Raw genomic sequence first — 26,957 nt, forward strand, 5'->3', positions numbered from 1 at the left:
TGAATGTTACATTTGGACTCGATGCACATTTCTGGGATTCTCCTCCCATGTAGCTCTCTTCCCATTGCTCCTTTGTCTCAGAAACTTTAGCCACCTTGCTCTTTCATTTTCTGCCTGTCAGAGATTCCCTTCCTTTGTTGTTTAATATCTATTGCCTGAATACCATCATTTTATATTTCTTTATTTTAATATACTTTATTCAGATGAGAACGTCAATCCAGGCTCTTTTATCTCATTTTTTACTAAAAGCAGATCTTTTATCCTATATTTCAATGTATCTAAATGTTAGTTTTTGATATAGTTTCCAACCAGTGAGAAAAGAATCATATTAAAAAAACAAACAAACAGAAAAAGCTCCGAGTGTCTCAGGACAGTGGGAGGTAAATTAGAAAACTTAAGTAGGTAAAATATTAAGCAAAAATGTTATATGTTTTAAAGAAAAAAATTTTATAAAATGCATGGACCAGGAAAAAATCAAAATCCCCATCAAATATAAGTAAAAGGAAAATGGAGAGTTTAATTTTTTCTATTCAAAACAATTGATTAAATCTAGTATGTCAAGTAACAAATATTAGTGGCTTTTTGTTGTTGTTTGGTTGGTTGAGCTGTTGGTTTTTGTTCTGTTCTTTACTGTATTTGGTTTATAAGAGTCAGGAGAATGCAATGAAGACAAAGCCACAGCCCTCCCCTACCAGTCCCAGTGAAGAGTATCCAGGGTGAACCCACAGGTGGTGAAATGCCAGGTTGCATTAGGAACTGTGAACAGCTCTATATTGCTGAATATCCAAGGTGTAAAGTGAGGAATAGTGGGATATTAGACTGATGTTACAATCACTCAGAACCAAAGACTTTCTGTACCATGAGGAAGAGTTTAAGATTTAGCCTATATACATGAAGGGAATCCAGTAAAGTTTTCCCTGCCTTTCTTAATTTTTAATGTTTTATTGAAATATAACATACATCCTATAGAGTACACAAAAATGTACATGCCAATAAATTTTCACAGAGTAAACATGCGTATGTAACCCCTGTACTGATCAAAAAATCAGAACAGTGTCAGTGCCCAGAAGCATTCCTTAGGTCAGTTCCAGTTATTAACAGAGCAGCCAATTCCCAGAGTTACCTTCTAAACTCCCCAGGGGAAATATGTCTACTTAGAGGCCTGGACTATTAAAACAAGTAGTTATTTTCTTTTTCCCATTTTCTTTAGCAAAGAGGGAAAAGGGAAACACCACTGAAGTAGAAACCAATTCCTCTGATACAGCAACTGAGTGGAAACTGAGACAACACAAATTTATACCTTTGTACCTTTCTAAATTACTTCATGCAAAAGGTTTCACTCAGTCCTCAGAGACATTTAAAAAAACAAACAGCAAAACAAGGCAAGTAATAAAGACTTTTTACATTATTGTGCTATAAATCCTGAAAATATGTTTCCAAATGTGACAAGAAATATTATGAGTGGTTGCATACGCGTAAATGGAGCAAGTGTAATACTTTTTCCTTGGAGGCACCGATAAAAAAAGACTATTATAAAGCACTACAAAATAATTTCTTTATCCAAAAGCTCTGAAGCAGTTATTAAACCAGCTGTTTTCAAAAGTACACAAATCTGCTAAGTTGCAGTTGGGTAACTGTTAAATGTTAAAGCAGTGAGTGATCAGCGTGGAGCAGATGGTCTGGGAATGGGTGAGGAAATGGCAATGTTAATACCATCAGACGGAGATGTTCATTTGTGCTATGGTATGCGCAGCCTGGGTGAATAATGAAGGTTCTGTAATAATTGTGTTAATCCCAACATTATTAAATCGATTCAGCTGGGGTTTCTTAATATATGTGAAGCACTTGATGTACTTGGAGAAATACCTCCTCTTTGGCTAAAGCTCTTCATTAACTCATATCGCTTTATTTGCGGTGACCTCGGTGTTCCTGTTAAGTAATGATTGGAATAATAATTAGAATGTGCTTTCAATCTAAGTATTAGAAAGGAGGAGAAACGTTAAGAAAAGTGTCAAAGGAGGAACATTGCATGAGATTGGCCTCCGGCATTAATTTACCTATCAGGTTTGGTTAGTGTTTGCTTTAGACTATTTAGGAGTTTATAATTAAACTAGCACATTAGGGGTTTGAAAAAGTTGTCTTTATCTAGTCAGTGTTTATTTTACCTGAAAGGGAAGAAATCCATATTAACATATCTTTTAGTTTTTAGTTTAAGTTGGGTATTCCTTTGTTTTTACCAAACTATCCCATGAGAGGGTTGTGGAAAGTGTTTGTGGAAAGTACTGTGAGCTACGGCATTTTTTTTCACCCTGAGTTGTACTGATAATTTGGGGGTGGAGGCTGTCCTGTGCAGTATAGAACATAAATATCACCTCTGGCCTTAGCTTACTAGATGTCAGCATCAAACTCTCCCCACAATCTGTGATAGCCAAAAATGGAACCAGGCATTATTAAACATCCCCTCAGTGGCAAAACTGCCTCCACATTCCATCCCGCATTGAGAGCCACTGCAGGGAAACCAAAAAAGCACACGGCTCATTACCCCTGGTTGGGGAAAAAAATGAAAGTGTCAACAAAGAGTTAAATTTTTTATTTGAATGTGGCCTTAAGTAAAATATCAGTGCATAGAATCCCGTGATAACACTAAAATGCCATGTATAATACTGCAATTCTTTGAATGTAAGCTACGTGGTATTTCCAGTTGTTTGGGATGAAATGAGATTCAGAAATAAGTGAGAGGAAAAGAATATGCTCTCTAGGTTTTTCAAAGTATTCTTTGGGTAGTAGCCTATCAAATGTTATTAGAAATAAATAAACCTGAAGTCAATTATATTTGGAACTATGCTCTATGTCATATTGTTACACTGAAGAGTTATTTTGCCCAACAGCATATTAAAGTCACTAAAGTGTATTGCAGTTTAAAAATATTCTCCAGTATTTTCCTTAGCATCCTGTGTGTGTTTATCAGTGTATTATATGTAACTTCTCATAGAGGTGATATTCCCCAGAATCATTTTAAGGCATCACAGGGAAGTCACATGTCTATAGAACTTGCATGCTAAATCTCATGCAATTTACAAGATGATCCATTCTATCTCTTTCCAGAACTTAGCTTCTGCTATTTTAGAGATCATTGCACAAAGGTAGAAAGCAGAGAGCATGCAAGTGGAGGTGGGATGTCAGAGCTCAGGTAGGCAGGGAGAAGTGGGTCAGAGACTGGCTCTCGTTAGATTTATTGACACCAACAAGAACTGGCATGCCATGGAGAGCTGATTTTAACGTGGGACACCAGAGAACCACAGAAACATTTAAACAGTAACAATATGTAGCATACGTACAAATAAACATGCATACAAGAAAATCGTCTATTCCAATGTCAGTAGTTAATAGGGTAGCCACTGTGATCATAACATGAGCACATTCACAAATTCAAGTATTCCATCTGAATTCAGCATTACGTTTCATCTCTGTCACATCACACCTTTCCTGATGTTTAGATATTGGAAAGATCTACTCAAACAAATAATGAGCAAAAAAGTAAACAAATTGTTAATCTTGCAAAGATTGCAGCATTTCATGAAGTCTAGTAAAGTGATTTTGCAGAACGAATACAATCACCTGTAAAACCATAAGAATGAATAATCTAGCAGGGTTAGCACAATTAATGACAGAGAAATGTAAAAGATGAGAAGAGATCTTTCAAGGGAAACTAATTTTTTGTTTCTTTTCAATTTTTTCATTTTTATCAATTATTTATCAATTAGGCTATTACAGTTTTCCCAATTTAAAAAAAAACTAATTTGAATTTCAAAAGAATAAAGGCTTTTTAGAATGTTGATGAAGAAATTCCTTGCAAATTCTACAAGAAATGATTGTCTTTATCTTCAGATTGCTAATTCTAAATATAGTGCTATTGCTTCATTTTTTTGCAGAAATATTATCCTCAATACCATAAGTTCTTTTTCACTCTAAAAATTAGTTTATACTTATAAACAAAATATTATATATAACAGTTAAATAGCCCATTTTTTTTTAAAGAAGATAACTTTTTTTTTTTAAAGATTTTATTTATTTTTTTTTAGAGAGGGAAGGGAGAGAGAGAGAGAGAGAGAGAGGGAGAGAAACAGCAATGTGCGGTTGCTGGGGGTTATGGCCTGCAACCCAGGAATGTACCCTGGCTGGGAATCTAACCTGGGACACTAAATAGCCCATTTTTATGACTTTTAGTTTTAAATTACAAATCATCCAGTTGGACCAAATCTCAATATTTAAAGTGAATTCTGATCCCACTTTTGGAAACCTTTCTGAAGGTGACTTTTTCTGAACCAAGTGTCCTTCCAGAAAGAGAAAACCCTGGAATCTCAGTAGCTATGAGGAACTCTTTGCCTGACAAAAGTCATATGACTGCACTGAGCAGTCAAAAGGAAGTCACAAAATTGATAGAACCTGTCTCCTAATGCTCATGCAATTTACCTTGTCTGTCTAATTATATTTACAAAGAATGAAATTCTCTCTGTTTCTTATGGCACACTTCAATTTTTACAATGCACACCTTAGATCACTTTTGGAAAATAAGAAATGGATTATTTTGGAAACTTTTCCTTTGTTGATATATTTTTTAATGCTTTCAGAGCTTAAAATTAGCCATCTGGAAACAACTCTTGTCTCATTTCCTCACTATGTCACATACATAACATAATTTTTTTTCTGATTAAAAAAGACTCAAAACATTCCTTTCACATTGTTGAAAATTTGGAAAATGATAAATAGGCAAAGTAGAGAAAACAACCACTGTTTTAATACCCAAAGACAAAGATGTTTAAGATTTTATGACTGTTGCTCTAATCTTCCATGATTTTAATGCCACTGATACATGTAATATCCTTTACCAAATATTCTCCTTGGATATTTAAATTGTACAACAGACTATTATAAAACAACATTGTGTTGTTGTTTTTGCATAATTCTGAGTGTGAATTTTACATTATTCTCTAAGGATAGATTTGTGGAAATGAAACTGTCAGATGTAAAACGATGAACATTTAAACATTTGTATATGAATTGGCTATGTTTAAAGAATCCTAGGAAAATACTTAATACAAATGTGTAGGACTAATATGAAGAGAAATTTAAAACACGTTTGAAGGACAACAGGGATCTTTAAAAAATAGAAATGTGTAACTTGAATGAAAAAAACAAAATTGTAGGCCTAATTTTAATTATTGAAGATCAGATACGTGTGTTTATCTCTGAACCTTCCAAAACTTTACTAAAATGATAGCAATGGAATAAAGTATATATGAAGCCTCAGAGTTTCCTGTCACATGTAAAGAAACAGAAAGAGTTGCCAAAAGTAATTTTGTGGAGTAAGAGTGAAAGTCAGAGTTTTGCTGTTCCACAGTACAAGTTGGTGTGGGAGGGGGCCTGAGTGGATAATCAAAACCAAGCTGGTTTCTGCAATAAAGGCTCAAAAACTGAAGGCATCACATACATTTAAGGCAAAGGCGTGAGACAGGGCTAAAACCGGGGGAATGTTTGAATGTCTACAGAACACTTAGACCCTGAAATCTCATCTGCTCAAGTAGCCAGGTCTCTGCTTCTCCCTAAATCTTATAGAGAGCTGGAGATTTCCAGTCTGAAGTTCATCCTGAAGCTTTCGTACTCAGTAGGGAATATTCTCTAGCCCACACATGCTGATGGATAAACTCATGAGGCAGAATAATTTGGATTCATCTTATGGAAAGCATTTAAAAAGGAGGCAACAAAAATACCACTCAAGACCTCTATACTCAGCCCCCCTAAATGTTCTGTTATTAAATATGGAAAGACAGCCAAGGACTCCCAGATAGCTGATAATATCCTCTGTCATGAAAGACAAAAAAAAGACAAAGAGAATTTATATATTACTAGTATAATGGAACACTACATACTTACCAGAAAAAGAGAGGAAAACTTTATAGTATTAGTGTGCAATTATGTCCATAATATATTGCAAGTGAAAAATTGTAGACAATTTAATTTTACCCTCTTGTTTCATCTTTATAAAATAAATATATATTCACATGTGTTAACATGTTTATGTATGTGTACAAGCAATCATGTTTGTGTGAATACATCATCTGGAAGTATACACACAAATTATTTTCATTGATTATTTCTGGAACATGGAAATGGGGAATGGGGCATATTTCATTTGTATTATTCTTTATATAGGTAGGTTCTATTTTGTAATAAAAATTAAATTTCAAAATACAGAAAATAAGAAAGAATCATATCACAATATGTCTTTGCTTCTGTCAATTTACTTTTCTCCTTTTATGAGTCTCCTCCACATAGTATAGGAGTGTGCATAGTGAAATATTTATATCTAAGACCATACAAACTGTTTTTTAAAAATTACAGATTCCTGGGTATATACAAAACTATCTCCAGTATATAAAAAAGGATATACAATTAAGGTCCCTGGTATTTGCCCATATGTTACAAAGCCACATGAAGACACTTAAAATAGCATGACTGGCTATTTAGAGTTCAGATGATTATATGTTGGAAAACATGTGCATGTTCCACTTCCTAAATAATGGACATTACTATCCAGATGGACCTGGCTATAGATAGAAACGTTCTCCTAAGTAGTAATCAGTGTCTACTGATAAGACATAGAATTACTCCTTGGGTACCTCAATTCGGAGCAGCTTTAGTACTTGTCCAAAAATCCTTTGGCAAGAGAGTAGAGTAAGAAATGTTCAAAAGATTATACATATATATATTTTAAAGTGGATATTCTTTGAAATATAGAATCTATTGGCATTGAAATTGGCTATACTTATTCAAAAGCCAGTTGTCTGAGCACCTGTGGAAAGCTTCTTTCTATCATTTCTGGAATTTTGTTTACCATCCAGATTTTTTAACATATATATTTAAAATATTTAATATATACTTAAAATCTGGATGGTTGTTACCTATGTCATATAACTAAATAGTCAAATATTTAGTTATATTCGAATATGACATATAACTAAAACTAACTATACATAACTTAAAACACTTAACTCTATAAACTAACACATAGATTAGTAAATGAGGCATGGTGCATATATGTATATATGGACATGTGATTCGAAAGTCAATATCAAGCAGTGTGTGCATACATATGCACACATGTACATATTTATACTATATATGTTTGTAAGCATGTCTTTATATAAAATAATAATGCCCTTATGACTTATAGTTTAAGTTAATACACTATTTCAGTATTTTTTCCTATTCACTATGTGCCAGACACAATTTGAATCCAGGTTTTTTGGGGCATGAAATCTTATACAGCTTCCAACAATGAGGCCAATGGCCCAGAAGATGCCTTGTGAGGGGCCAGGAGCTCACGCTCCCTTGGCTTTCTAGAGAAGTCCCTTCTGGACAAATACTAAGCTCTCTGCACCTTTCACCATTCCCACAGAGCACCTCCTCCCCAGCCTGGACTATGACAGCCGTTCCCTAACTGGGCTCCATAACTCTACTCTTGCCCCGGCACTACTCTAACTTCTCATAGCAACAATATTTTAAAATACAAAACTGACCGTGTCATGGTGGCTCCTCATTTCACTTAATTCACAATCCACATGTTATTTCTACTTTTCCCATATGATCTCTGCCAATCCTTTCAACTCTGCGCCACCACATTCCCAGCCTTGTTGGTTAAGATCTGTCCACACTGCCCGCTTTCTGTTATTTCAACATCTAAAGTTTTTTCCTCTCATTTTGAGCTTTTGGACCAGTTGCTCCTCCTTCCTGAACCCCTTCCCTTCAGATCATCTTGTAACTGGCTACTTGGATCGCAATTCAAAGAGCATCTCCTCAGAGTGGCCTCTCCTGGCCATTCAGCCTCTCAGGCCTGACTCAGCCTGCCACCACCAGGTATTCCTCTTTCTCCACCTTTTTTTTGTTTATGCATAACTTGCATCGTTTTTAGGCATCTATTTCCTTGTATGCTTACTTGTCTAGTTTTCATACCTTTCAGTTAATAGACACAATAACTGTTTTCCACAAGTGGCTTGTCTCTGGGATTATAAGCTTAACTAATTGCTACCTTTCTTCACAAGTTTATAGTCTAATTACAGACAGACTCAGATATGTAAACAGAGCAAGTCTATACAATTGATTGCGTGTTTTTACATAAATTATTTTTAAAGTTTCGAGAATTCTATAAAAGTTTTCAGAGGATAAAATTTCGATCTTGATTTTAGAAAGTTAGTATAAATGTGACAAAAACCAAATTATTCTTAGAGAAAGATGGAATAATGCATTAATATTACTACTATTAACATATATACAAAAGTATATGAGTATACATATTACATTACATTAAATTCTATTGTACTATATATTGAGTGGTAGTAAATCCTATAAAATGAGATAAAATAGTAAGAGAACAAAGCAGGTAGCTAAGGCTTGTGATTCTGTAGAAGCTGGTCCTGGATGGTGTATTAGTTCCATATTTATGGCTGCTGTAACAAATTACTACAACTTGGTGACTTAACACAAAGGTATTATAACTCTGCAGGTAGAAGTTAGACATGGGGCTCACTGGGCTAGAGTCATGGTGTCAACAGAGCTGAGTTTCTTTCTGGGTGGTCTAGAGGAAGATCTGTTTTACAGTTTCTATAGGCTGCCCTCATTCCTTGCTCTGTGGCCCTTTTTCTCCATCATCCCAGTCAGCAACAATGGGTTGAATTCTTACATCTATCACACTGACCTTCTCTTACGTCTCCCTCTTCCACTCTAGAATATCCCTTGATTATACTGGGTTCACTCCCATAAACCAGGATAATCTTCCCATCTTAAAGTCAGCCTATGAGCCACCTTACTTGCATCAGCAACTTTAATTCTCCTTTGTCATATAAGAACATATTCACAGTTTCTGAGGATTAATACATCAACTTATTTGAAGGTAATTATTTTGAATATCACAGAATTCCTCTCTGATAATGTGACACTTGAACAGTGAGTATGACATAGTAAGGGGACAGTCATGTAGTTACTAACAGCAGAACATTCTAGGCACCAGGGACAGGCTATATAAGAGTTCTGAGATAAGACTGCTTGGCCTGTTCAAGAGGTAGTGAGGAGGTCAGTGTGGCTGGAGTGAGTGAGAGTGAGTGGAGAGTGTTTGGGGGAGAGCAATCACTAGGTCTGCATAACAAAGGGGGAGATCCCTGAACTTTACTCTGAGTGGGATGGGAAGTAATCAAAACTCTGTGAGCAGAATATCATGGCCAGGTACTGACTATAAATGATATGGAACAGTTTATGAGAAAAATCAATGCTAACATACAGAAAAGCAAATGCTGCAAAATTTTAAAAAAAACAGAATCTGAGGAAAAATGTAAACTATAAGTAAAATAAGAATAAGGATATAATATTGATATAAAAATATGGATACAACAAAGTCCTTTAAGACAAAAAGCATGAAACTGTATAGCATATATACATACATACACATATATGATATACGATATATATTATATGTACATATTTCAGAGAGTCAGAGGAAAATATATAATCCATAATAATTGTGGGAGATTGACATGTTTTTAGATATTGACAAAATAAGTACAAATTAAAAATGTAAGATGCCTATGGTTTAATTATTATGTAATATAACCAAAAACAATCTAATATGTTGTAATCAATAAATAAAAATGCACCTTTATTTCAAATAATTTAATAAATAATAAATATTAAAATAAATAAATAATTTCCTCCACACATAATATTATAGGAGATAGTATACATAGTAGTTTTGGGGGATCTGGGTGCGGTCTGTCCACTTCTCAAGAGCATCTTTCTTGTCATGTGAATGGGAACTCTTTTCAGAGGCAAACCTAAGGCCTTTTTGTGCTTTGTGTAGCTTTAATGAAGTCCCCCTCAAAAAATCTGGCTTAAGTATTTTTCTTAGTACATATTGTTATGGTTTATTCTTGACTGAAAAACAGTATTAAGGTACTTTTAAGGTATTATGAACATAGACAGCAATTATATTTCAATCTCCCCTTATATAAGCAGCCTTCTAGCTCCTTATGAAGTGTAGAAACAAACAGGAACCATTTGTCTTCGTGGAGAACGTTATTTACCTTGGTAGCTAAGGCAAAGTCATACAGAACTAAGCCAGCCATGGAGTGCATGAAGGTCCTATAGGACTAATTAGATATTAATATGTACTGGTTGTTCCAGATGTGCCTCAGGGAAAAATGCTTCCATAGATGAACCTACTGTGTGTTTGTACTCCCTGCCATCCAGGTCTCCTGCAGACCAATTGCCATCTCTCTTCCCTTACTTACTACTCCCCACAGTCTCACTGAAGTATCAAGTAGGTAGTGTCTTCCCAGACACTATTTGTATCTTTATACTATCATCCTGGCCTAATAATTCTGTTCATATTCAATAAGCCACCTCAGAGGTGAAGGAAAGTGCCATACTCTCACATCTCGTGATAGTCACATACACACTCTCTGAGCTTCATCTCTGAATGTTACAAGTAATTCTCATATTCCCTTTCTTGTCATTATCTTTTGGTGAGAGACAAATCATAATGGGGAAATAATCTTAATGAAGAGAATGATTAAAATGATGTGGTAGATTAATCAGGAAGTGACTGCATACATATAATAAGTCAATGTCTGACTAAAAAGGTTTTCCATTGTTGTAAAACTATTCAGAGGTTCTTCTAAAACAGAAAACATCTTATACATTTGCAAAGCCCCAAATTGGTATATCCTCAAAATTCTAATCAGAAACAATACTTACTATATTAATTATATTTTTTCCAAATTGCATTAAAATAAATCACTATTTTCTGCATATTTCACCATTTCTTCTTAACATGTGGGTCCAAATGACTCTGGAAGATTGTAGTTTTTAGGAATTTAAGTAACACATTGCCACTGCATAATAGAATGTACAATAATATGATAGCATCTTTACCTTAAAAAAAGTGGTAAGAATATTTTGTGGGAATCTGAAATAATGGTTATTTTCAGATTTGATTCATATAATTCTAAGCTAAATTAAAATGAGAGAGCAAGAATTTCAATAAAATAGAGGTTCCATGTTATAATCTAAACAAGGCGTATTTTAAAACCTTATTGAAAACCAATAGTTAAGAAAAATTGTAACTTAAAACTATGATACTGAGTCATAAAGTTTTGTTTTAAATTTAAAATATGTTGGTCTCTCTAGTTCAAAAAATACGATTAAAACAAAAATCAGACTTCTTCTCATCATAAAAGTGGCTGCTGTTAACAACAGAATATTTATCTTTCGACTTGCCCTTTCCTCCTCCTACCACTGCCTTGCTTTGGGGCCAGCGGCCCTGCTGCATTGCATTGTCTCCGAGTTGGACTAGAGCCACAGCAGGTACCTTGCAGCTTGATACCAGCTAATCCTTCACATTAATGACTGATTTCTTCTCCTAAGAAAAAAGGTTGAGACCTCACTTCCTGCAAAAACAAAAACAAAGCCCACAAACCAATTAAAAAACCCAGCAACCTTACACTTATTCCCACACAACGTTCCTTCCAATTTCAGTTCACAAGCCCCCTGTTCTACATAGGCCGTTCTCTCTTCCTGGGGAGTCCATGGTCTCTTCTCATCTCATAGCGCTGGCTTGCTCTCTAACCACCAACGGCAAACTGTCCCAGCTGCACCCAAGTGGTTGGTTGCCCCTCGTTCTGTGCTCTATGGTTCCTACTACATTGTGGTACAACTACCTATTTAGTTTGTCCATCTGTTATTGCTAATATTCTTTTTTGCTGAACTATTGAGTTGTAGCCCCTGTTACAGAGTATAGACTTAGTAAATGATTGATGAGAGGGAAAAAAAGAGAAATAACTACTAACAGTTATAGGGGGGCTCATTAAAAGCCAGGTACTGTTTCAGGTTATGTTAACTCATTAAAATTTTACCACAGCACTATCAAGTAGGTAAAATGATTATTTTCATGTTATAGATAATGACATCAAAACCCAGAGAGGTTAAGTAACTTGCTGAAGGTGCACAGCCAGAAAGTGCCCAAGCACAGAGTTTGAACCCAGGGGTTCTTAACAACTACACCTTACCATCACTCAGTGTATCTGAAAATCAGTACCCCAAATTAGTTAGTTTTTGTGAAATCCTTGCTTTTAGGGAAAAGGGTCAGTTACAAGGAAATTAAGTAGAAGACTGGATGAAAGAAGGTGAAGGAATCAGCCAAAGAACATATATACACAACCCACAGACACAGACAAGAGTTTGGTGATGGCCAGAGGGAGGCAGGTGGGTGGGGCAAAAGGGACCAAAATAAGGACATCTGTAATAGTGCAAACAAAAATAATAAAGTAAAATAGGCATTCTCTAGTGTATATCTGGCAGCAGGAAACAAAATTTTTTGTCTACTATGACCACAATATAAAGTACTAAATGCAGCGAACATAAGAAATGATCAACATGACATTTCCAGTTTCTCTGAGGGAACAACCTCCGTTGCCCACTGTGGTAGATGTCCTAATAATGGCTCTTCTTCCTCTATTATTTTTGCCTCTATTTTAAAATATTATCTTCCTATTCCTCATATATTTCCTGTATATAATAAATAAACCATTTTTCTTGGAATGCTATTCTCAGAGTCAGCTTCTGGAAGAAGTCAGCTAAGACAATGATGTTTGTGATTATTAACTTTGTGGTTAAATATTGAATACAAAACATCACACGTGTTAATCTATTACCAAGAGTTAAAGCACATTCACATATTTTTTGTAGTTACTGATCATAAACCCACCTCAGAGTGCTGCTCTGGGTCTCTGGCATTCTTCCCAGTTTACTGTTTCAACTGCATTTGAACCAAAAAGACAAAAGAGCCACCTCAATACAAACATGACTTCCACCCAACTCTCCTCTTCACATGATAGAATCTTTCCAGTATAAAGGAAAACAAATCTTCTCAGACACCAAATGCAGAACTTAGCAATGAAAGAATTTCTTTTATATACCAAGGAATGAAGTGGCTACATCTGGAAAACAATTTATTGGGATTTTTAAACTCTTCTTTGAGTGGATCATAGTGTCTTGAGGGAGATTTGTCTTTGGGAAAACTTTTCCTACTTGGGGTCCTGAGGCATCCAGGGGCAAAGTAATAAAAATGCCATTGTCATTTTTAATATTGTAAAATTCCTATTAGAAATCATAACAGTTACCCCCAGAAGTCATTGTCCAGGATAACCAAAGGATCAAATATACTTTCTCTCATTTGAAATTGTGCTATGTCATATTTGTCTAAAGCTCTCTGGCTGGAAGTTGGATTTTATCTTTAATAGAAAAGGAAATAGAAGCCCTGGCTGGCGTAGCTCAGTGGATTGAGTGTGGGCTGAGAACAAAAGTGTCGCAGGTTCGATTCCCAGCCAGGGTACATGCCTGGGTTGCAGGCCACAGCCCCCAGCAACAGCACATTGATGTTTCTCTCTCTCTTTCTCCCTCCCTTCCCTCTCTAAAAATAAATAAATAAAATCTTAAAAAAAGAAAAGGAAATTAGTTTTTGTTCAATAAAATAAATGTTGCATAGGAACATTTGCCCAACTTGGAGCTGGGGCTATGGTGGGGGATGGGAGTGAGATGGTCCTCAGTAGTTAGAAATTTGAGAGTAGAACAACTTCCACAGCTCCACCAAGCTCACAGCACAGGGTCTGTTGGTGTGAATGAAGTCCAAAGTAATATATGTCGGAAAAATGACTCAAACTGTAATTATTGTGAGATACACTAAATGTTGGTTACAATTAGTAAAAAGTTATCTCAGAGTCATTTTCAGAGCATTTCAGTTCAATTCAACAGATATAAACTGAGTGACTGTTATTTAAATGTTGCTACAGTTAGAAAAACCAGTGAAGTCTGGCCCCCACAGGAGGATCCTGGGAGAAAAGAAGAATGCATGATGGCATGCAGGATACAAGCCCCTTGCACCTGACCTTGGGAGAGATTCATCTGGACTGTGCCTTCAGGAAGACCTCACACCTAGAGAAAACTGGATCTACCTGAGTATGCAAACAATTTAAAAACAATTTTTCTTCTTTTTGATTTCAAAAGAAATTTTTATAAAAATTTCAATCTAAGTGTTTTTTAGTTTATTTACTTTATTTTTTATCACAATTTACTCCCATACCCTCTTCAACATCCACCCAGCTCCCTCCCACCCCACCTCCAAATCACCACATGCAAACATGTTGTTTGCATTCATGAGTTCTTTCTTTTTTTTCTGTTGTGCTCACTCCCTCCACTCCTCCAGCCCCTCCCTCCAAAGCTGTCATCCTGCTCTCCATCTGAGTCTTTTCTTTATTAAATCCCACACATGAGTAAAATCATATGATACTTTTCTTTCTCTGGCTTATTTCACTTTACATAATGTTCTCTTTTTTGGAAAACTAAATAATAATAATAATAATAATAAAATAAACAAAACCCAAGCTTAGATAGAGAAGAAAATAATTCTTCTATCCAGAAAGCTAAAAAAATGTCACTCCTGATACTATCTTAACCACTATTTCATTTTGGTCACTTTAGTTTATTTTTTTTTTTGCCATATTTCTATTTTTACATATTTGTAACCACAGTATGTGAGCCACTTTCTACCCTAATTTTTACTTTACACTAAAAACATTTTTCCATACTAAAAGGAAAACATTTAAATAATGAATATATGAGAAAATGTACTCAATATTATATTGACTAGGTTATAGACAGTAAAATTCTTCTATAGTAATAAGTTTGGCTGAGAATATTAACACCATAAATAATTCCAGTTCTAGAAATTCATTGTGATAAATTAATCAAATGTGCTGAGTAAAATCTGGTATAAAGATGTAAATGTAAAACGGGAAATAACCTAAGTGCCCAGAATTAGGAGCTATTAAATTAAGGTGCATTCGTTGATGTGGTTCTATGAAGCTCTTTTGGGAGGATATTTATTTCCAATGTATGGTCTTTATAAAATGTTGTAAATGTATAACCATTAGCATATGCATAATATACATAAAGTAATGATAATGTAAATTTAATAATATGTACATCAAATTTCTCTCAGGAAATCAAACAGAAACACTTGATTTCCTTGTTTAATATTTTTGTCAGCATATTTTGTAATAAATATATTAATTTTATAATCAGGGAATGTCTTTAAAATGTGCTTTTGACAGAAAAATAGAACCACATGATTTCACTCATATGTGGGATATAAAACTGAAAGCAACAGATGAACAGACAAGAAAAACAGGCAAACAGAAGCTCACAGACACAGACAACAGGATGGTGGTTACCAGAGGGCAGGGAGGTAAAGGCAACAAAGGGTAAAGGCGTCAGATACATGGAGACAGAAGAGGACTTACCTGAATTTGGGTGGTGAGCATACAATGCGATATACAGACAATGTATCACAGAAATGTATATTTGAAAACTATATAATCTTATTAACTTATGTCACCCCAGCAAATTTAATTAAAATATGTTTTGATCATAGAGAACTTTTGGTTGTCTGACATGATAATGAACACAAACACCCCTACGTATTTTCTCCAGATCAGTATACATCTGTACAACAGTTTTCTACTCACATTTCTGTACATTCAGATTGCCGATAAACCATTTAACTCTCCTCCCACAAAGTGTAGGGATTGTACAGATTATTCTAAACATTCAAGGTATGTGTAGCATTTTTTTTAGGGTTTAAGAACCACAAACAAAACCACAGCAAGGTGTACATATTGCATCTTAACTTCCACACGGATAAATAAACCTTCTTAAAATCAATAGATAAGAAAGCAGTGGTATAATTTTTACCATACGTTACAATTAACATGGTGAAAAATTTACATTCTAAGTAAATACATGCAACAAATATGTGGATTCTTCACCTGACCTCTAGTTTCAACAGTCTTTCAAGGAAGATTGCGCCAGTGGGTCACGTTCCCCTGGACTACTGGTGAACCTCCTCCTGCTCTTGCAGAAAGAGCCATCTTTAGAAGTTTCTTTCCCTTCGTAATAACAAAAGTATAATAAACCCATCTCAAGAGCAAACAAACCAATCTAAATGTCTCAGAGGATAGGATAGTTGGTCAGCATGAGGCATCTTCCTAACTAACAAGTTTGCCATCAAATGATATTAAAGCTGAAAAAAACTCAGCTTCTTACTTAGAGGTCATGGTATTTTTGAATTTGTGGAGCCACTTGAGCTTTAAATTCTCATTTTAATGTATAATTAAAATCTGTTTTTAAAATTAATATTAACATATAAAAAGATGCAAGATTTGATTTGTTTTGTTTCTCCACTATGCCAATCTGATTTTTCATCTAATCAAGGGACTTCTTTTTAAAGAAAACATTAAACATCTTTTCCAATAATCCTCTGTGTATATATCTTATTTACTCTTTTGTTTTGTTGTCTGGCTCAGTCTGTCTCTTCACATTTTGTTCACTAGAATTCTGCTTTGTTTTTGAAATTGAGAAGTGACAAGGCCTTTTTGAATGTTATGGCAATATACAGCAAACAGCAATATTGGGGAAGGAAAGAATAGAGCACCATTTGGTATCATAGTGATTATCATAAATGTGCATATTCAACACAGCACACTCCAAATCTAATTATTAAAATGAGTAAAAGGATGAAATTCTATGATACACTGGGCTAAAGTTGAAATAATAACGATTGTCAGCTGAAGTATTATTTTGTCTTACTTTCTCTCAGAATTCTGGAGAGTAATACACAAAATGAAAACTGAGTTATCACTTTTCTTTAGCTCTGTCCCTTTCATCCCAAACTATATGTGCGAGCTGATTTATAACCTGGTAGTGATCTAGTACTTAAAGTCTTTCCTAAGAAGATGTTTAACACTGATAGCAAAGAACACATAAGGAAAAGGCTACAGGCGAATATAATTCTGAATATCAGTGAAAAAAATAAAATTAATTTAAAAGAGCAGGGTAATGATTTCCATTAAAAGAATCATGCGAGGTGAATAAGTAAAAAAAAAAAAACAAAAGATCCAATACTAAGAAATCATTAATAAAATTCATTTTAGTTGATGTTTGTTTTGAGACAGAAATAATATGGTCATCTCCACAGAGATATAAAACACATGAAAAATTCCATTTTTAGTGAAGAAAGTAAATAATTGAAAGTGAAATGTATCTTTAAAAACTGGACTAGATAGATATCTCTTTTACATTATGATCAAAGATAGGAAAGAAGGAATAGCTATAATAGAGGGCATGATTACATATATAATCATATGTTTAAAATTAACAAATGAAACAGATTAATGATGTAGATATTATCAAAGAGAAACTGGTATTTCATTATCTATATCAGACAAAATAAATGTTTTATGAGTAAAGCACTATTAAGATAAGAAAGAACCAAAAAATAAATGATTGTTGAAATTTTAGAAGCATGTTCTGACAATGAAGTCACTATCAAATTTTATAAGAAGTAACCAGTACCTAAAGGGAATATACTAGCTTGAGTGAATGTATACAAAGAATACAAAAATTATATATTAAAATGGAAGTAGATGTATAAATATATACATATATATTCAACAAAAGGGATTAAATAAGAATAAACACCAAAAACTAAGAATAAACACCAAAAACACCAAAAACAATTTAAAGAAGTATAAAGGAAGAAATACAATTAATATAACAAAAGTTACTTTTATTTTTATTATTTTTTAAAGATTTATTTATTTATTTTTAGAGAAGGAAGGGAGGGAGAAAGGGAGGGAGAAAGAAACATGAATGTGCAGTTGTTGGGGGCCGTGTCCTGCAACGCTACCATGTGCCCTGGCTGGGAATTGAACCTGAGATACTTTGGTTCACAGCCCGCGCTCAATCCACTGAGCTACACCAGCCAGGGCCAAAAGTTACTTTTAAAAACAGTAATAAGATAGATAAATCTCTGGATAGTTGACCAATAAGAACTAAAAAGAGAAGCTACTAATAAAGATTAGCAAGAATAAACATTAAATAATTAGAAAACTATATGTATTAATCATTATATAGTTATGTTAAACTGTCAATTTGCCAACAAGTTTCAAAATCTAAATAAAACTCATGACTGAAAATATAATTGCAAATATTGACTAGAAGGAAAAAATAGACCTAAAAACATAAAAAATTTTAATCAACACTCAAAAATTTACCTAACTATAGGTTTGCAAATAGATTTTCTCAAAAACCCAAGTAATACTTTCTTATGTTAAAAATATTCTTATAAATAGTAGATTAAAAGGGAAAATTCCACAACTATATTCCAACATAATTTTAACAAAAGTAGGCATATGTGATCTAAAAAGAAAAATCATTCTTATTAACAATTGTATAAATTATGGCATAAAAACCCCACAAAAAATCTTGGTAGCTTATAATAAAATGTATTTCTGTGTGATAGATTCATCATTATTTACAAGGTGGTGGCTACACACATGCTTACTTAGGTCCAGTTCACTGGAGCAACTACCATCTCAAACTTCTCCAATGACCATGACAGAGGAGAAGCATTAGTTCTAAAGAGTCACATTATCAGTTAAGGATGCCAGTCTGAGTATCACTTTTATTTACCACTGAATTTCCAAAAGAAGCCATATGACGCTATCCAAACACAGGTGTGTTCAGAAATGCAGTCATACATCATAGTCAGAGCACACACGCATACACATGCACACACAGAGTTAAGAACCCTCAATCAAATACAAGTGTGATTTCTTCTTCAGTGAGATCTAATCCAATCACTTGCAGAGGATACTGAGGATGATTTAAAATAAAAAAGATTTGAAAGGGCGAGCTACTATTACTAGATATTGAAATATACTATTCACCTCCAGTAATTTCTAATAAGTAATATAGCATGATATAAATTCAGATCAGCAGAAAAATAAATGAACCAGACTAAAGAGTCCAGAAGTAGGTATAAGCAAACAAAAGGAAATATATGAGAAAATAAGGCTGACATTTCAAAAAGTGGGGAAATAATCAGGCTTTCCAATAGAGATGAGATGATAACCTGGCAATTTGAAAAATAAATCCCTATCTCTCCTTAAAAAAGTAAATGTCAGAGAATCAGAAGTATGTATTTAATTAAATGAAACCACAGAATCTTAAAAAGTAGAAAAACTTTTAAATTAAGTGTACTGTAAGAATACATAGGGATTCAAATTTTGTATAGCTAACTACTAGCCAAGTGGTTTTATGTTACTGAGATTCTCTAGATGTAGTCCTTGCATCTGGAAAATGGACATATCAAAAATAACTAATTCATTGATTTTTTGTGAGGATTAAAATAGAAAACTCAAGATGCCCTTTATTTATTATATTATTTGCTACAAAACAATTAATGATACTAATTATTATTATTATTACAATAAGTATTATATTATTAACACATGACCTAGATTCAATTTGTGGAATGACTTAGATGCAAGTTCCATGACACTTTTCTTGTTAAGTGAAAGATAATTGAATGGAATTACTAGAAGCTGCTTAAAATATAAGGCGCTTCATTTTCTCAAACAGGTCAATATTCTAAATTAAGCAGTTACACATCACTAAATTAGTATGTATGGGATCAAATTAATAATTCACTTCCAACATATTAACTTAAAATTTTTTGGAATCACTGTATTTATTCAGTGAGGAGTAACATTATTTGCTAAGCATTGACAATAAGGGTAATGTCACTCTCCTCATTAGAAAGAAGCATTTCATGCAAGCAAACTGAACTCACTCTAGTGGAAGGAACCACTTCTAGGTGGAGATTGTGAGATTTAGGGATTATTTTTCTAGTTTCTTAATCATACACTATTTATCTAAGGTAGAAGGTAACTACCTGCCTGTTTTCCCAGAGAAGAACTAGAGGGTGAAGCCTGGAGAAGGAACACCTAGGATCCAGTCACATTTTGAATGTTTTACCCTGATGAATGCCTTTCTCTGTGATAAACCATTTTAAAATTAGAAGTTTATTTTATTGTAACCTTTCCCCATTAAATTATAAATGTCAGATGCTTTTATTTTAAAAGAGATACCTGTTGTATATGCATCACATGTTGCAGATTTAGGGACAGAGAATTATCAAATTGGTCCATTTAAGAAATAGTTAAATTGATTTTTACTCTATTGTGTGTGTGAGAGAAATCTCAAAAAACTGGAGACACAGTTGAAGACATGCCTCAAATCAGTGAGCGATTTTAGTAATCTATTTGATTATCTTTATTACTAGACAGAATAAAATGATGTGTTAATATTCCTTTCATAGAACTTTGAGAAAACATAGTAACTGAAGACAGGTAGTATTTTATTCTGAAGAAAGAAAAGTGCTCAAGGGAATTAACAGCAGTTATCTTGAGAGAGATACAGAGATGTAGCAAGAGTGGGTGGTGAGGATCTGCCAGACCTAGAACAAGCTCTAACAAAAGGATCTAGTAGGCCCCTAGAAAAAAATATGAATCTAGTCAGGCAAATCATAAAAAGGAAAGTACAAAGCAATAATGGAGAAGTGTTAGTCAGAGATAAGAGCATAGGGGACACACGGAGTAGACAGGGACCTAGAACTCAGTTCTTAGGGAGAGCCCACCAGGTGTAAGTTAGGGACCTAGTCATGAGTAAGAAGGATTCCAGAGTGAGGATTTGGACACATGGGGAGCTATGCATGAGGTCCAATTATTAGAACCAGAATTCATCAGAGACAGGTAAGAGGCCAGAGAGTCAAAGACTTTAAAATTATGCAGGCTTAATTCTTTTTTCAGTTAGCTGCATTTTTATGCATACCTATTGCTTGGAGTTTTTAGACACACTGTGAAACTAATTGAGGCATTATTTCTAAGTTATACTTGTAGCACTAAGGCTTTTATTATATTTCCATACCATTCTGATGCAAATGGGTGCAGAGACATGCAAGAAAAGGTGACTTTAATGGAAAGGATAGCAGAGGTAGGTAGGGAACTAGGCAAGATAAGATGGGGACCAAAGAGAAAGGTCAATTTTAAAATAGAGGCTCATTTCAGCTACATACTCACCTTAAGGTAATATATCTATGGTAAGCTGGTTTACATGCCTTGAAGGCAGCTCTGAATACATTTGTGAGGGTAAGGAAAGAAACTTGTCTCTTTTTAGTATGTATCTAATGTTCCATCACAGAATGTACACACATATTCAAGGAGAGAACATTAGCTTTAGGATGTGTGCCTTTGATTTTCTTTCAAGTCCACTCATGGCTCTTTTATCTGAGAAGCAATTTGCCTGAAGAATCTGAATTTCTCATATTCTCAGTTTGGATTTTCTATTTTCAGATCAAAGAGGCAATCTCTAGTTTCGTGAAGGTTTCTTGGTTTATCACCTTCCCAGACTTCCCAGTTATTAAATACTAATCCTCACAAGCTTACAAATAGCTGAACACACAATTACTGCCATTATACTTCATTAAGAAGCTTGCCCAGTTGGTGTTTGAGGTAGCCGACACTGCTCCTGATGGAGTGGTCAGCTGCTTTTCAAGGGGACTCTCCATCCTCCTGATTAGAGTATGAACAAGAGAGACTGTGCTATGCAGACTCCATTTCAAAACCCTGCCTGAATCGTATGATCCTGTACTGAACAAATGATGTTAATCCTGATTCACCTTTAAAAAATTCTGACCTGATAAACAATGCCAACCTCAGGGTGCACGTAAAATCTAAGAAAGAAAGGGGTTGGGGATAGCAGCTAACTTTGGATAATGCTTTGAATTAAATTAGTGGTACACAAGGAAAAATATTGAGAGCTGAAGATATCCCTTTTCTGACATATAAGAATAATCCCTATTAGCTGGATTGTGTTTTCTATACATAAGTTATTTTTTATTTGTTTATTTTTAGAGAGGGGAAGTGAGGGAGAAAGAAAGGGAGTGAAACATCAATGTGTGGCTGCCTCTCGCATACCTCCTACTGGGGACCTGGCCCACAACCCAGGCATGTGCACTGACTGGGAATTGAACCTGCAACCCTTTGGTTCACAGATGGGCACTCAATCTACTGAGCCACAGCAAACAGGGCTATACATACATTAATCATTGTAATTAGTAGACTCTTTGGAAAATTCATTGAGATTTCTTTCCAATTACAGTACTGGGGTTTTTTTTCTGATAGTTTTGTGCCTTTTTGACTTAAAATTCTTCAAAAGGCAATATACATTATTCCTAAGGAAGGGAAATAAAATAAAAAAGAAACAAATGGGACTACCTCAAACTAAAATGTTTCTGCACAGCAAAGGGAAACATCAACAGAAATGACAGCCCGCAGAATGAGAGAACATATTCACCAATATACCTGATAAGAGGTTAAGATCCAAAATTTATAAAGAACTTACAAAGCTCAACACCAAAAAAACAAACAACCCAATTTGAAAAAATGGACAAATTCATCTATATTATTGAATTTATCAACTCCTCATTCATCTTTTGCTGCTGCGTATTATTCCTTTGTGTGAACATATCCCAGTGTAACAGTCTACCATTGAAAGACATTTGGGTTGTTTATAGTTTGGGGCTATTAACAGTAAAGTTGCTATGAATAATTTTTATGTATTTTGGTAAGCCAGAAGTATTCTTTCTGTTACTAAATGCCCAAATGTGGAAATGCTACTCCATAGCGTTAGCATATGTTTAGTTTTAATAGACATCGTCAAACAGTTTCCCAAAGTGGTTGTGCCAAGGGCTTACAATCCCTCCAGCTGTGGATGAGGTCTACCCCTACTTGACCTACCTAGCACTTGTTCCTGCTCATCTGCTGCACTGGTGTGGTGTGCTGCTGTCTTACTGCCACTGGAGTTCGCTTTTCCCTAATAATAAATCATGTTGAGCAGCCTTTCATATATTCATTAACCACTTGGACATCTTCTTTGTGAACTTCCTAATAAAGCCTTTCATCTACATTTATAAAGTGAATATTAATACATCATAGAATTATACACTGAATACCCACATAATTTTATTAACTATGTCACACAAATCAATTTAATACAAATAATTAAATAAAAACACAAAAATAAACAAGAAACAACAGGTGGATATTTGGTCTTTTCTTCATTTTTATTTTGTATTAAGAATTTTTTACTCATTACTGAAAATGAGACGTCATATTAAGGTATTGGAAATACCTTCTCTCAGTCTGTGGTTTGCATTTATGGAGAAGCTTCTGGTTCCCATCTTCTGAGCCCTGAAAACTGAGAGTTTCAGTCTGCTTTTGTAGTTTTCAGTTGTGTTCTTGGGCCAGGGACCCTCTGCCATGTCCTAGTTTGATAAATGCCTTTAACAGAAGACCAGATTTTGTTCAGGTGAGACTTCCCAAAAATCCGGGAGACTCTGTGATATTTTGGCCTACCTCTGGAACATTCTTATTTTATTAAATTTCTTTTGTTATTCAGACACTCTCAATCAGTTTGGCTGGTTCTATTCACCACATATTATAATGCCAGTTTGTAATGCCAGGGCCCAGAGCAGGCTGCCCTAAAGTGCCCCAGAATAGCATATTGATTATTTTGAATTAAAGTAACTTAAGAAACTGCTCATGGAAGAAGAAAACCCTGACCTCTCCATCCCCCTAAAAGCAGAAGATACATCTCCCATTTGATAGATGCCCTCTTTGCTCCTGAGGCCTGACAGACAGCCATAGCCCAAGAATTCAAAGAATCCAGAGGTGAAAGCATATATAAACCAGCCCTGCACTGCCTTTGCTCATTCACTCCTAAAGCTCAAAATTTGTTTTTAGATTCCTCACTAACAAATACACAAATCTTGCTTAGACTCTTTCTAATGAGCACTAAATTTCTTTGGCTTCTCAATTTCTCACAAATTTATTGTTTTTTCTTTGTCTAAAAAATATAAAAAGATACCTGGTTCAATCATTTCGTTGAGTCTCATTTTATGATCTGAGTGCCATATTCTGATTCTCCTGTGCGCCTGTAGTAAATTGTTTTTTCTCCTGCTAATCTAGCCTTGTGTCAATTTTATTATATTATTAGCAGTATGGTGGGAAGAACTAAAGAGGGGGGTAATTCTCCTCCTCCCAAACAATAAGAAAGTAAATTCTTATCTGTTTCTAAAAAAATGTGTTATTTCTTCTATATATGTACTATTAAACTTGCTAGAATTGCCACATCCATGTTAAATGATGACCAGTGGAAATTCTTGTTTTCAATTTAAGGAACATCATTCTATAAATTTTAAAAGGAAGTATTGGCCATTAGGATGAGATATTTTTATCATATCAAATAAAATATCATTCAGCACCTTGGACAGAAAAGATAATATTTTTACAATGTTTTTTAATAATTTTTTTTAATGTGTGTTCCACAAAAGTGAAAAAGGACTCATGGACATGGATAAGAGTGAGTGATCACAGGAGGGAGGGCATGTGAGGGTGATAAATGGTGATGGAAAAACACAATAAAAATGTGTGCTCCTTAGAGAATGACGCAATTATAAAAAAACATTGAAACTAAAGGAACAAAGTCACCCCATATCATATATTAGAAAATAATCTTTCACAATAGGTAGGCATCACTCCAGACATCCCTGTATGTGTGTATACAAATTGAAAATTAAATAAATATAGAGAAAAAGTATTTTAGAAAAATGCATCCTTAATCTTTCTTTTTATAAAAAGTAAAGATAATTGCAATTCTAATTAACTTTCTTTAAAGAAATAAATGTGAGAGAAAATAAAAGATTGCTGAAATTCAATTATTTTTATCAAGCATAGTAGATCTTAAAATATTCCTAAGATTAAGTATTGATTATGAAAACCTGTTTCAAATGCTAACAATCTATTGTCATCTCAATATAAATATGGAAATTACATTAACTCCACTTGTCCTTATTCTGCCACTAATTTTCAGTTTGATTCATCCTTGTCAAAGTCCCCTGGTCACAAAAAATTGGTGTTAATTTAGTAATTATAATACCTAAGTCTTTTCCATTCTAAATTAAAATAGTGTTTATTTTCAGGTATTTTACTATTAGTAAAGTGTTTATTATTATTGGCACGTTATTTTGCTTTATTTTTCATAAAGTAGGACTTCAAATTTTTAACTAACTTTTTATTTTGGTTTTGTTTTTAATATTCTTATATTTCACTTGATTATATTTATATTTAAAAAACATTATATGAAACTGATACATGTCTATAGGTATAAAAAAACAAGCATATATTACAGAAAGACTTTAAATAAAATGCAATAATATGCTACTGCACTCCTGACTAGTCTTCCTCTTCATAGGGGTATGTTTTTCATTTATATGATCACTTTATACTCATAAAATTTTCTGAATATATTCCTGTTGTAAAAAAGCAAAGTTATAGAGTACAAATGAAAAGAAAAACATGATATTTTAGGTGATTTGTATGAATGGTATATACACAATTGATATGATATAATGCTCTATAATTTTCTAATTTCATTTATCAACATACCTTAAGATTCAGTCTAGATTATTTTATACTGATATTCTTTTAAACTGCTGGTTGATATTTATTAGTAGTTTATGGTTATAATTTATTATAATAGAATAAACTAGATTTATTTGAATCACTTGCTGTCACTGAAAACCTCTCCTACTGACAGTGACAGCGACATGTGCTGATTGCTAACCATGAGGTTTTCATATTAAAAATGTTAACATATTAAGTATTTAATCCTCAAAAAATTCCACTGAAGTAGTACTGTTATTTCAAATTTACATGTAATGAGTTTACTGAAAAAGACCGAGAAAGTAAGACTGAAAAAGTCAAGAACCATATGATTTCATTCATACGTGGGATATGAACTAAAAGAAACAAATGAACAAGCAAGAAAAAAACCTCACAGACACCGACAACAGTGTGGTGGGCATCAGAGGAAGTGGGGGTGAAGGGCGACCAAGGGTGGAGAGGGTCACATATATGACAATGGAGGATTTGACTTTGGATGGTAACCACACAAAGCAATATACACATGATGTGTCATAAAATTGCACACTGGAAACCTATATAATTTTATTAATCAATGTCACCCCAATAAATTTAATTTTAGGAAAAAGACAAAGTAGGACTCACAGAGTCCTTTCTTTTTCACTCTCACTACATCCATACCATAAACTTTAGGACAAGTCCTATTGCTTTCCTTGGCAATCATTTGGTAATAATTTCCAAGATCATTTCTAGTAACTGAACCCATTTTATAAAGTTTGTTATCTATTCCTATGTAATAGTCAAAACGCCATTTGACACAAAGTTCAAATGCAACTGAACAAGTTGCAAAGTTCAGCCCCTCTCTTAGTTTGCTAGGGCTGCTGTGACAGAGTATCACAAACTTGGTGGCTTAAACAACAAACATTTATTTTCTCACAGTTCTGGAGGCTAGAAGTCTGAGCAAGGTGTTAGGAGGCCTGGTTCCTTGGCAGGGCTCCGAGAAAGGCAGTTTCATGCCTGTGCCCTGGTTTCTGGTTGGCAGTTTGGGGGTTTTTTGGCTTGTTGGAGCATCACCTCGATATCTGCCTTCATCTTCACCTGCACCCTTCCCATGGGTGTCTGCGTCCACACCACCCCTTTGTATAAGAACACAGTCATACCGAATGAAAGGCTCAGCCCACATTAGTATGATTGGTTTCATCTTAACTAGTTACATTGGAAAGATCCAATTTTCTTCTATATAAGGTCATATTGTGAGGCTCTGGGATTTAGGATGTCGACCTATGAATTTGGGGGTTCACAATGTGACCCCTAATGCCTCTCTATCCACCTGTGTTCCCCATGCTTCCCAAGCTGTGACCTGATACAGGTAGGCCTTCTGCTGGGGGTGGATGTAGCTATCTCTAGTATTTACCTGCTTTGCACTCTGCTACACTCTTTTCTCTGACATTGACTTAAGCTGCACAT

The sequence above is a fragment of the Phyllostomus discolor genome, chromosome 10 (genome assembly GCF_004126475.2).
Source record: "Phyllostomus discolor isolate MPI-MPIP mPhyDis1 chromosome 10, mPhyDis1.pri.v3, whole genome shotgun sequence".
Taxonomy (NCBI): domain Eukaryota; kingdom Metazoa; phylum Chordata; class Mammalia; order Chiroptera; family Phyllostomidae; genus Phyllostomus; species Phyllostomus discolor.